The sequence below is a fragment of the Limulus polyphemus genome, unplaced genomic scaffold (assembly GCF_000517525.1).
Source record: "Limulus polyphemus unplaced genomic scaffold, Limulus_polyphemus-2.1.2 Scaffold204, whole genome shotgun sequence".
Taxonomy (NCBI): domain Eukaryota; kingdom Metazoa; phylum Arthropoda; class Merostomata; order Xiphosura; family Limulidae; genus Limulus; species Limulus polyphemus.
In genome coordinates this window covers 289308-298450 of record NW_013665814.1, presented here as the reverse complement: position 1 = coordinate 298450, position 9143 = coordinate 289308, and the positions used below count along the sequence as shown (strand labels likewise).

Here is a 9143-nt window from a genome sequence, read left to right as displayed (position 1 = left end):
GTCTCTACTAACTAATTAATATATATATATATATATATATATATATATATATATATGTGTGTGTGTGTGTGTGTGTGTGTGTGTGTGTGTGTGTGTGTGTGTGTGTGTGTGTACAAAAAATTCTGAAATTTTCAGTACAAGAAAGGAATCATTGGATTCCAGACAGAAGAGTTTGTGAAAGAATAAGAGCAATAAGGTTCATCATTTTTCTATATGCTATTCTGAAAAAGTCTCTTTAGTTACTTAGATGAAAATTCATTGAAATAATGAAATTTTTATTCAACTCCATAAACACATATATAGCAAATTAGGAGGCTTTATAAGTACAATAAGCTTCAGTTTTGTTCAGCCAATACTGTGAAATAGTAATTGTTAATATTCAGACATTTTAAAGGTGGTTTTAAATGGACAATTTTTATGGCCACCATTTTGTTTCATCATGATCCCTACTATTAAGTACCTCCATACTTAATGATATTAATTCATCATTCAGACTTCTTACTTGTATAACAATATCTCAGAGTATCATTCATATTGACTCACACTGTTCAATATGATTTTCAATAAATATTTAATGACAAGTTAGATTGTTAATGAGTTAGTGAAATAAAAATTAGCCTGTTGATAGGAATAACAATGTGCAATTATGTTAAATGGAAATTTTCCAGATTTGACAAACTTAACTGGTAATGTTTTCTGGGAGTCTCTTGTAGGAAAACTGTAGTTGTTGTTTGGTATTCACATATACAATATTGAAAACAACACTGTCTGCAATTTACCTATATTCGTTGGTGATAATTTATGAAAAAGCTCATACTAAAGATAACATTTTCAATAACAAAAATTTGAAGATATTGAAATCAAGTGATATTCATGTATCATATATTTTAATGTACTATAATCACAGTTATTTTCATGGTTTTACCATTTTTTAATTACCAGGACGGGTAGAAAAAATACCAGTTTTATTGTGTTAGGAAAGAAAAGTTCTATAGTTACTAAAGGAAAATCATCACTTAGCACTGTTAAATGCTTTAAATTGGATTTATTATTATTGTAAAATTTCAGTAAGTAAATAGTTCTGAAAATTTTTCATTTGGATATTCACAAATTTAGCATTATAATAATACTGACAGGTTTGTTTCTGACAAAAGCACATAATTACTAAGTGCAAATGATGAGAATAGTTTGACGGCTGAATCTATGAAAGATGCATTTTTAACTATCTCTACATAAAGAATTCATAGCTTAAGAGATTTTGTTTGGTTTGAATTTCACACAAACTACACAATGGCTATCTGTGTAGCTGTCCCTAATTTAGCAGTGACAGACTAGAGGGAAGGCAAATAGTCAACCATCAACTCCTAGGCTACTCTTTTACTAACAAATACTAGGATTGACTATCACATTATAGCACCCCCACAGCAGAAAGGGTGAGCATGTTCAGTATGATGGGGATTTTTACTTGCACCCTTCATATTGAGAGTCGAGCACCCTAACCACCAGGCCAGTTAACAGATAGTCTCTAGTTATCTGCAGACTGTGTTGGACAATATTGGTAAGTTTAGTAAGGTTTTTAACAGTCTTGGAGGCAATTGTCAGTTACTTTTTATAAGGGGTATACAAAATGTCTTGAGTTCAGTACAAAGATTAAAGTATAAATTTCCATTAACACAGCTGGCAATTTCCCATTTTAAATTTTCCTCCAAATATAATTTTGACTAACTACTGGTGCCAAATGAAGACATAAAAATTAATTACTAAAATTTTAAGAATAAAAATTTTCCATCTTATTTCTGAAAAAGTATTAAAACCTAATGATACAAGCAGTAACATTTCATCAAAAACACAAGTGTACAATAACAATAATCCTCACTGAACATCTTTTTCTATGCATGTCAACTTACACAAACAGAACATCAGGTAAACGTGTTGTTTGTAACTTGTACACCTAAGCACAACTTAGTCATAAATTTTGTATGTAAACACTTTGAAAGAGTAAAGCTCCTGATCCTGATAAGTTTTATTCTAAACTAGCATATAACTATTCAGAAATGATGGGGCAAGTACTATCACCCCTACCTCATAGTATACCCTAATCTCACATTTCATAACTAACTGAAATATACAACTTTTGCAAAATCAAGCTTAACCAACAAAGAGCCAGAAAAGTGCAGTCATGGCAGTCAAACATTGGTAAATTCATTTGTGAGCCAATCAAAATTACAATCATTCATGAAATAAAGTTGTGGCATATTCACAGAATAATTATTGGTAGAAATAAGTTAGATTAACAACTTCTAATATATAGAGAAGCCAGTGCATTTTGGTAACACTATGTTCCAACAATGACTTTTATGTCATGTTGCTTAGCAATAAAAATATAACGTAATATTGTTGTTAGGCTATGTACTGAAAGTATAAAATGAAATGTATAGACAACAAAACTGAAAAAATAGTTGTTGATTTCTTAATTGAGAATCTCCATTGATTAAATAGGTTTGTTTATTAAAAACAGTTGTGGTATAACAGAAAATAGCTTAATTCAGAAACAATTTAAGTTTAAAATTGAAACAATATTTTTATTTTCATGATAAATTTTATGCACTTGGCTCTAGGCTAGGTGATCCCACAAAACGTCTTTACTTTAAGCTTATTATACCAACACTCATTACACTTACAAGGTTTCACAGCACAAACCCTATCACATTCCCCTTTCAACCCCATAACTAAAATCGTAATGGGCAGAGAGTAATCAAACTATTCTATATGGATAAATTCAATTTGGTTTTTATGACTCCTCCTATTTCAAGAAATCAACCTGATGTAACACACACTATTCTATGTGGATAAATGCAATTTGGTTTTTATGACTCCTCCTATTTCAAGAAATCAACCTGATGTAACACACACTGGCTTTTATCTAGGCTAGATCCTTAAAGAATATTAATAAAGTAACATTAACTCTTAGCTTTAAAATATCATGAACCTGAGAATATTACTTATACTTGAAACATTAGAAAATGTAAGGTGACATAAGGGCACAATATTAGGCTTATCATGATACCACTAAAATAGGTAAAACACTTAATTGTTTTATTAAAAGTAATTATTACATCCATACATCACCAACAAACAAAACCAAAATAATTCAAATTTAACATTATTATACTGCATAATCACACAAACAATACACAAGTTCATAACTAACCAAAAGATGTTTAATCAAAGAACAAAATGTAACCAGTCTAACTTTTATGTTAAATAGAAAGGGTTGAAGGAAGATAATAAAATTTACCGAGTTGTTTGTTTGATTCTGCTGTCATCCAAAAATTTGAACAACTTGTTAAAAATCCTTAAAAACATTTTGAAAGTTGGTATTTAATTACAATTAACTTCAGTGAAGGGAGGTAATAGGTTTTAAATTTTATTTAACATTAGATACAGACAATGAGAGATAATTTCATTTTTGCACACCAACCCCTAAGGAAAATTAAAATTTTTAAACCCACACTTCATTTTAAATGAATTCATCAATTCCCCTCTTAAAATTCCAGCCTCCACTTATGCTGATGGCAAACTAATTTCATCTGTTGGAAAAAAAAAAAGCCATCTTAACAGAACCATAGCCACTTTTCCAAACCATAAACTTTTGTCCTTTTGTCTTCAGGATACAGAACATAGAAATCAGAAGGCTTTTATTATATTGATTCCCCAGACAATCTTGCAAACTTCAATAATATATCTTATTACCCTTTTGTTTTCATGAGAAAATAACATAAGAGATATTAACCTATCTCCATAAGCAAACTTCTATCTCTGGAACCATCATAGTAGCCATCCTCTGAACTCTTCCCAATAAGTTAATACCCTTTCTTAGATAAAACTAATACTGTACATAATATTCCAAGTGAGGCCTAATCTGTGATTTATATAAATACTGTACCTCCTAATATTCTATTAGCTTTACTATTAGCAACCAAGCACAGCTTTGATGGCTTATCACAATGCCAAATTATTTTTATTTTGCAATGCTATTCAGTAGATTTACATTATACATGCACTACAAATTATGTTAACCCAAGTACATTTCCTTGCACCTAATTTAGTTAAAGGTCATTATAGAATATCTGCCCATCTTACCAATCAGCCAAGTCATTCTGTAATACATCAACAACTTCAATTCACAGAAAAAAACACAATTTTAAGTTATTAGTTATGCCCCCTATCAATATAATTAACAAATAAGAAAGAGTAAATTCCCAAGCACCCTTTCCTACATCCAGATAACATCCTTCAAAAAAGATAAAAGATTAGTAAGACAATTTCCCTTTGATCAATCTATGCTGGTTATAATTTATAACATACTTCACTAAATGATATCATAAAACTTCTTTTATTAGACTTCCTAAACTTTTCCTAATAAAGAAATAGGAGTTATTATTATTATTAAGACTGACTGGCCTATAATTGTGAGGGCAAATCTCATCACCCCCTTTAAAAATAGGTGTAACATTATCAATTCTCTAGTTTTGATGTACCTTCTAACAGTTTATTTACTATCTAAAATTCTAGGTATTAAAAAACAAACTTATATATATATGATCTTTGATTTCATTTAAAAGTATAAACCCAGAAAAACTCTGTCAAGCACAGATACTTTATCTAGCTGTAGTATAACATACAAACTCATTAATATTATTGTTAAAGTTATATTAATATTACGTATTACTACAATTTACAAACATAATAGGCCTAACAGTAACACTACAGTTAATCATGTTGTAGCTTACTCAGGATAGTTTATTACCGAATTATTATTATTACTAATATTACTATTAAATAATACTGGTATTAGTAATACTAAGTCTTATCTCTTATGAATTGTATTTGTAATATAAAATTATAATGTAATTTACACTTATAGAATACTTTTACTGGTATTAGTATTACTCAGTCTCAGTATATTTGTACTACATATTTCGATTTAAAAAATATACACCCAATACGATAATAATGTTGCGATAATCTTTCCAGCTATAGTTTGACTTTATTAGTTCGTGATTCATCGATCTAAAATGTTTAGCCTAGTTTACGTGTTACAAGCTTGAATTACATTTTTCTAGTTCGCGAGTCTTGCTTAACCTGTCATTGGTCTTGTGTCAAGATGGCGGTTTTTCAACATTAACTGAAATTGCAGGTGAATTTATTTTAATGTACTTATGTAGATAATAACTGACACAAATTAACATCCGCCTACACGAAAATTGCAAAAAATGTTTTGAATTTTTTGATTAAGACACAAATACAAAATAGCCCATCATATCTCAACAGTACAGTTATCAATTAGCCTACCTTCTCACACTTTCCTTACTCACCTAAAACCCTCACTCAGCAGCTGAAAATAATAAAGCAGGCCTATCCTCGTTTGACCCTAAATTCAATACGTAGTCCTATCTTTCAGCGAGAAAACAGCTTTTAGGCTTCTATAGAGGGGGTAATTTTGATTTGCGCCAGTGCTTCCACTGATAATTTTGTAAAATCTTAATTAATACTATGTATAAAAATCCTGAAAAATCAGCTAGTAACACCGAAATAAGTCTTGAAGCAAACTGTATTTTATTCAAAACATTTTTTTTCCCATAAATTTCTAACATTTTATCTCATTTAATTGTAGTAAAATCCATTTAATTTTACAATCAAATATGAAAAAGGTGAATTCTTTGTTTGTTTGTAGTTATGCAGAAAACTACATAAAGCTCTGCCCACCACGGGTATCGAAACCTGTTTTCTAGCGTTGAAAGTCCGCAGACATGCCGCTGTACCACTGGTGGGGGGGCGGGGGGCAAAGAGAAATTAAAAACCGATGAAAATTATAAAGTCGCATAAACAAAATAATTAGTTTAATCGTAAATACTATTCAGCTGTTTTTAGCTCAAGTTGTAAATTAATGTTGAGATGTCTGACCACTAAATAAAAACCCTTCTTTAATCTTAAACGAGCTAGTTCACGAGATTTAGTTATATTGTTGTTCAATATTGTTATTGATCTTGATATTGGTTTAATTTTGGAATACTTTGTTTAGTTCGACCCTGGTTGTCGCGACATCTTGTTCTACCCAAGAGAAACCAAGTCTCCTTCTCATCCACCTCAAACTTCAAAAGTTCATTCTAACAGTAGCCTTGTAGAAAATTAATCGAGTTACGTCACTGTAGTCAATCCATCACCCCTGCCTGTTGAGAAGTTCGACAGTAAGATATTTTAATATATTAGGTTTTATTAAGGGTTTTGAAGGATATTGTTATATGTATCAAGTAATAGAGAATAAATAGGTGGAAATTGCATGCAGCTTCATGTTTGAGGGGAGGGCCACTAGAATGGTGGAAGGTTTTCAGATCAGAAATGACTTTGGAGCACTGGGGAGAATTTACAGAAACCTTGACTAATTTATACCCAGCAGTCTTAGACAACATAGAATTAACTAAAGATATTTTTAGTAGGAAGTACCACGCTAATACAGGGCAGTCAGTTGAGACCTTTATTTTAAAAACTGTTAAAACGTATAAATTATGTAACCCTGAAGCAACAAAGAGAAAAATTGTGAATTGTATAATATCACATTTACATGTTTCTTTACGAGAATACTTGGAATGCTACTTTGTTGTACCGTTTGTTGAGTTGTTAAAATTTACAAAACAATATGAGCAAACGTTGGAGGAAAAAGCAAGAAGCTGTTAATAGAGGAGTGATTAGTGTAACTGAATGCTGGAACACACCTATACAATGCTATACTTGTAATCAAACAGGGCACTTATCTTTGCATTGTCCTAAGAAAGTAAAATATGTAAACATGAAACAAAAAGACGAAAGACAGCAGTCGGGAAACGAGACTAGGGGTCAAAGAAGGGGTTTTGAAACCATTAAAAAGAAAACCCTCTGGTACGTCTCCGTTCGTTCGTTAATTAATTTTCTGTAAATTCGTTCCAACGAAACTTTAGCGACACAAGTCCTTTCTTAAATAAAACTGGTTTATTCTTTCCGAATACAACTTTACGATACACTTAATTTCAACAGTCGCTCTTTAACAAACGCTATAACTCACGTCTCACGAGCTCGACTTCAACAATACTCCGTTCAATTACACACGCTCTGACTGCAGTTCAATTACTCATTACCTGCACACATTGTCCCGTCACGTTGTGACCATCTTATATATACCAGACTACCTCCAATCTAGTAATCTCCCGACAATTCACGAAGGTTCGAGAAGGAAGTGGCGTGATACTAGTCACGCGACCTCGCTGACGCAACACATCCATCAATTATTTAATTATAACTAAAACTAATTTGCCACACCCAACATTAAAAATTATGGTGGGAAAGTAGTAGGTCGTATTCAAAGTGGGTCGGATTATTCAATAATACATGAAAATATGTGGCAACAAATCATCAGAAATAACAAAACACTTCAGTTAAAAACTTGGAATAAAAGTGACACTGTCTTGCAGATGGAATGACTAACTGTCGACCACTAGGATACTTTGAAGCCAAACTATTAAAACAAATAGTATTATGGACCAATGTTTTGTCGTTGTTAAAGATTTAGCCATACTTTGTCTCATTGGGTTAGACCTTATTAAGTGAGTTGAAACTACACTAAACCTTTTTCACAAATTTTCTTGAAATAAATATGTCATCTGTTAGGCGTGACTCCAAGGCTGAAAAGATACTAATCAAAGTTGTACAGTGTTCACATTTAAAGAGTAAAGAAGGCTAACAATTAAGAGAGATTGTATTAAATTATACGGATATTTTAACAATAAGCCTGGCCTCACATATTTGTCTGAACATAGTATTATAACTATAAGTGAAAAGCTAGTGTTCAGTAAACCTTAACACTATTCTCCCATAAGTTACAAGTGTTACATGATCAAGTGGATGAAATGCTCCTTGATTGGTTAATTTAGTCTTCCACTTTTTGGGTGTCTCTGGTATTGTCAAAAAGAAGACTAATGATTTATCATGTGTTATCATGAGTAGTTGGGGCAGTATCCCTGTGCCCAAAGGATGTCACCTCAGTGGAAGTCGCCAGACAATAGGAAGGGGGAGAAGAAAGATATAGAGGTGATGACATCATAGTTCCACCAAAGGGCATTGGCGCCATGCAAGGAAGTCTCCAGAGAGGATAACGTCATAGTTACATGAAGCGTTTCCAGAGGGCGCGTTCATAGGGATGCGTTGCTAGGCCGCCATGACAGGCAGACATGGTGTCATAGTTCCATGAAGTGGAACCATAATCATGATGAGATCATCATACATGTGGAGAAAATGGTTCAAATGAGAGCTCGTTTATTTTAACATTCAAACACGATTTTTTTTCTCAAATTTTAGTAAGCCATCATTAAATTATTGACACGCCTCTGTGTTCGTTTGTTAATTTTCCGTAAAATTTCTTTCCGAAGAAACTTTAGCGATACAAGTCCTTTCTTAAATAAAACTAGTTTATTCTTTGTTAATACAACTTTACCAAACACTTAATTTCCACAGTCACGCTATTACTTAAACAAACACTATAATTCACAACGAACAAACGATTCACGCGCTTGACTCAATTGTCCGTCTCTATCTCTGTCTGCAATCAATTCCATTGTTGCCGTCACTTCTTGGCGGTCTTATATACAAGAATACCCCACATCTAGCAAACACTCGAGGCTTCACGAAGGGACATGAATTTTCTAGAAGCTCATGACGTGTTACTAGCGTCACATGACTCCCGCTGTCGTAACAGTATTATAGCTTCAGAGTAACTTATCGACTGAAGCTGAGAGAAAATGCAGCCAAAGACTGTTTAATGTCAGTTATTCTAGTAAATCATTCAGTAGAGTAAACGAATTGGATTCACTGGGTAATGCAAATAGTATGTGCATACAGAATGAGGTCGAACTTATTTTTCTCGTAATTTATCTTACTTTTATGCAACTTGGACAGGACTACACCTGTCTTCTTATATATATTTGTATTCATCACTAGACATATATTTAGCCAGGCATTCAATGTTAGATATGTCTCGCGCTATCTATCCTGTTTCCTTGTTTCTTGTGTCCTGTGAATAGGGTAAGGTGTCTTTCAAGAAAATTAATAAC

General features: G+C 32.3%; 1 protein-coding gene across 2 annotated transcripts in view; it reads right to left on the bottom strand.

The window, feature by feature from the left end:
• Positions 1 to 5482, bottom strand: part of LOC106478369 (cullin-1-like) — a 52941-nt gene extending 47459 nt beyond the window's left edge. Inside the window, exon 1 of one of the 2 annotated variants that reach the window (XM_013938911.2) lies at positions 5379 to 5482. The gene's annotated coding sequence lies outside the window, so the exon portion shown is untranslated. Of the gene's footprint in view, positions 1 to 5355 lie in introns of both variants that reach the window. The other variant, XM_013938910.2, reaches the window with a different exon arrangement.
• Between the last annotated feature and the right edge of the window lie 3661 nt (positions 5483 to 9143).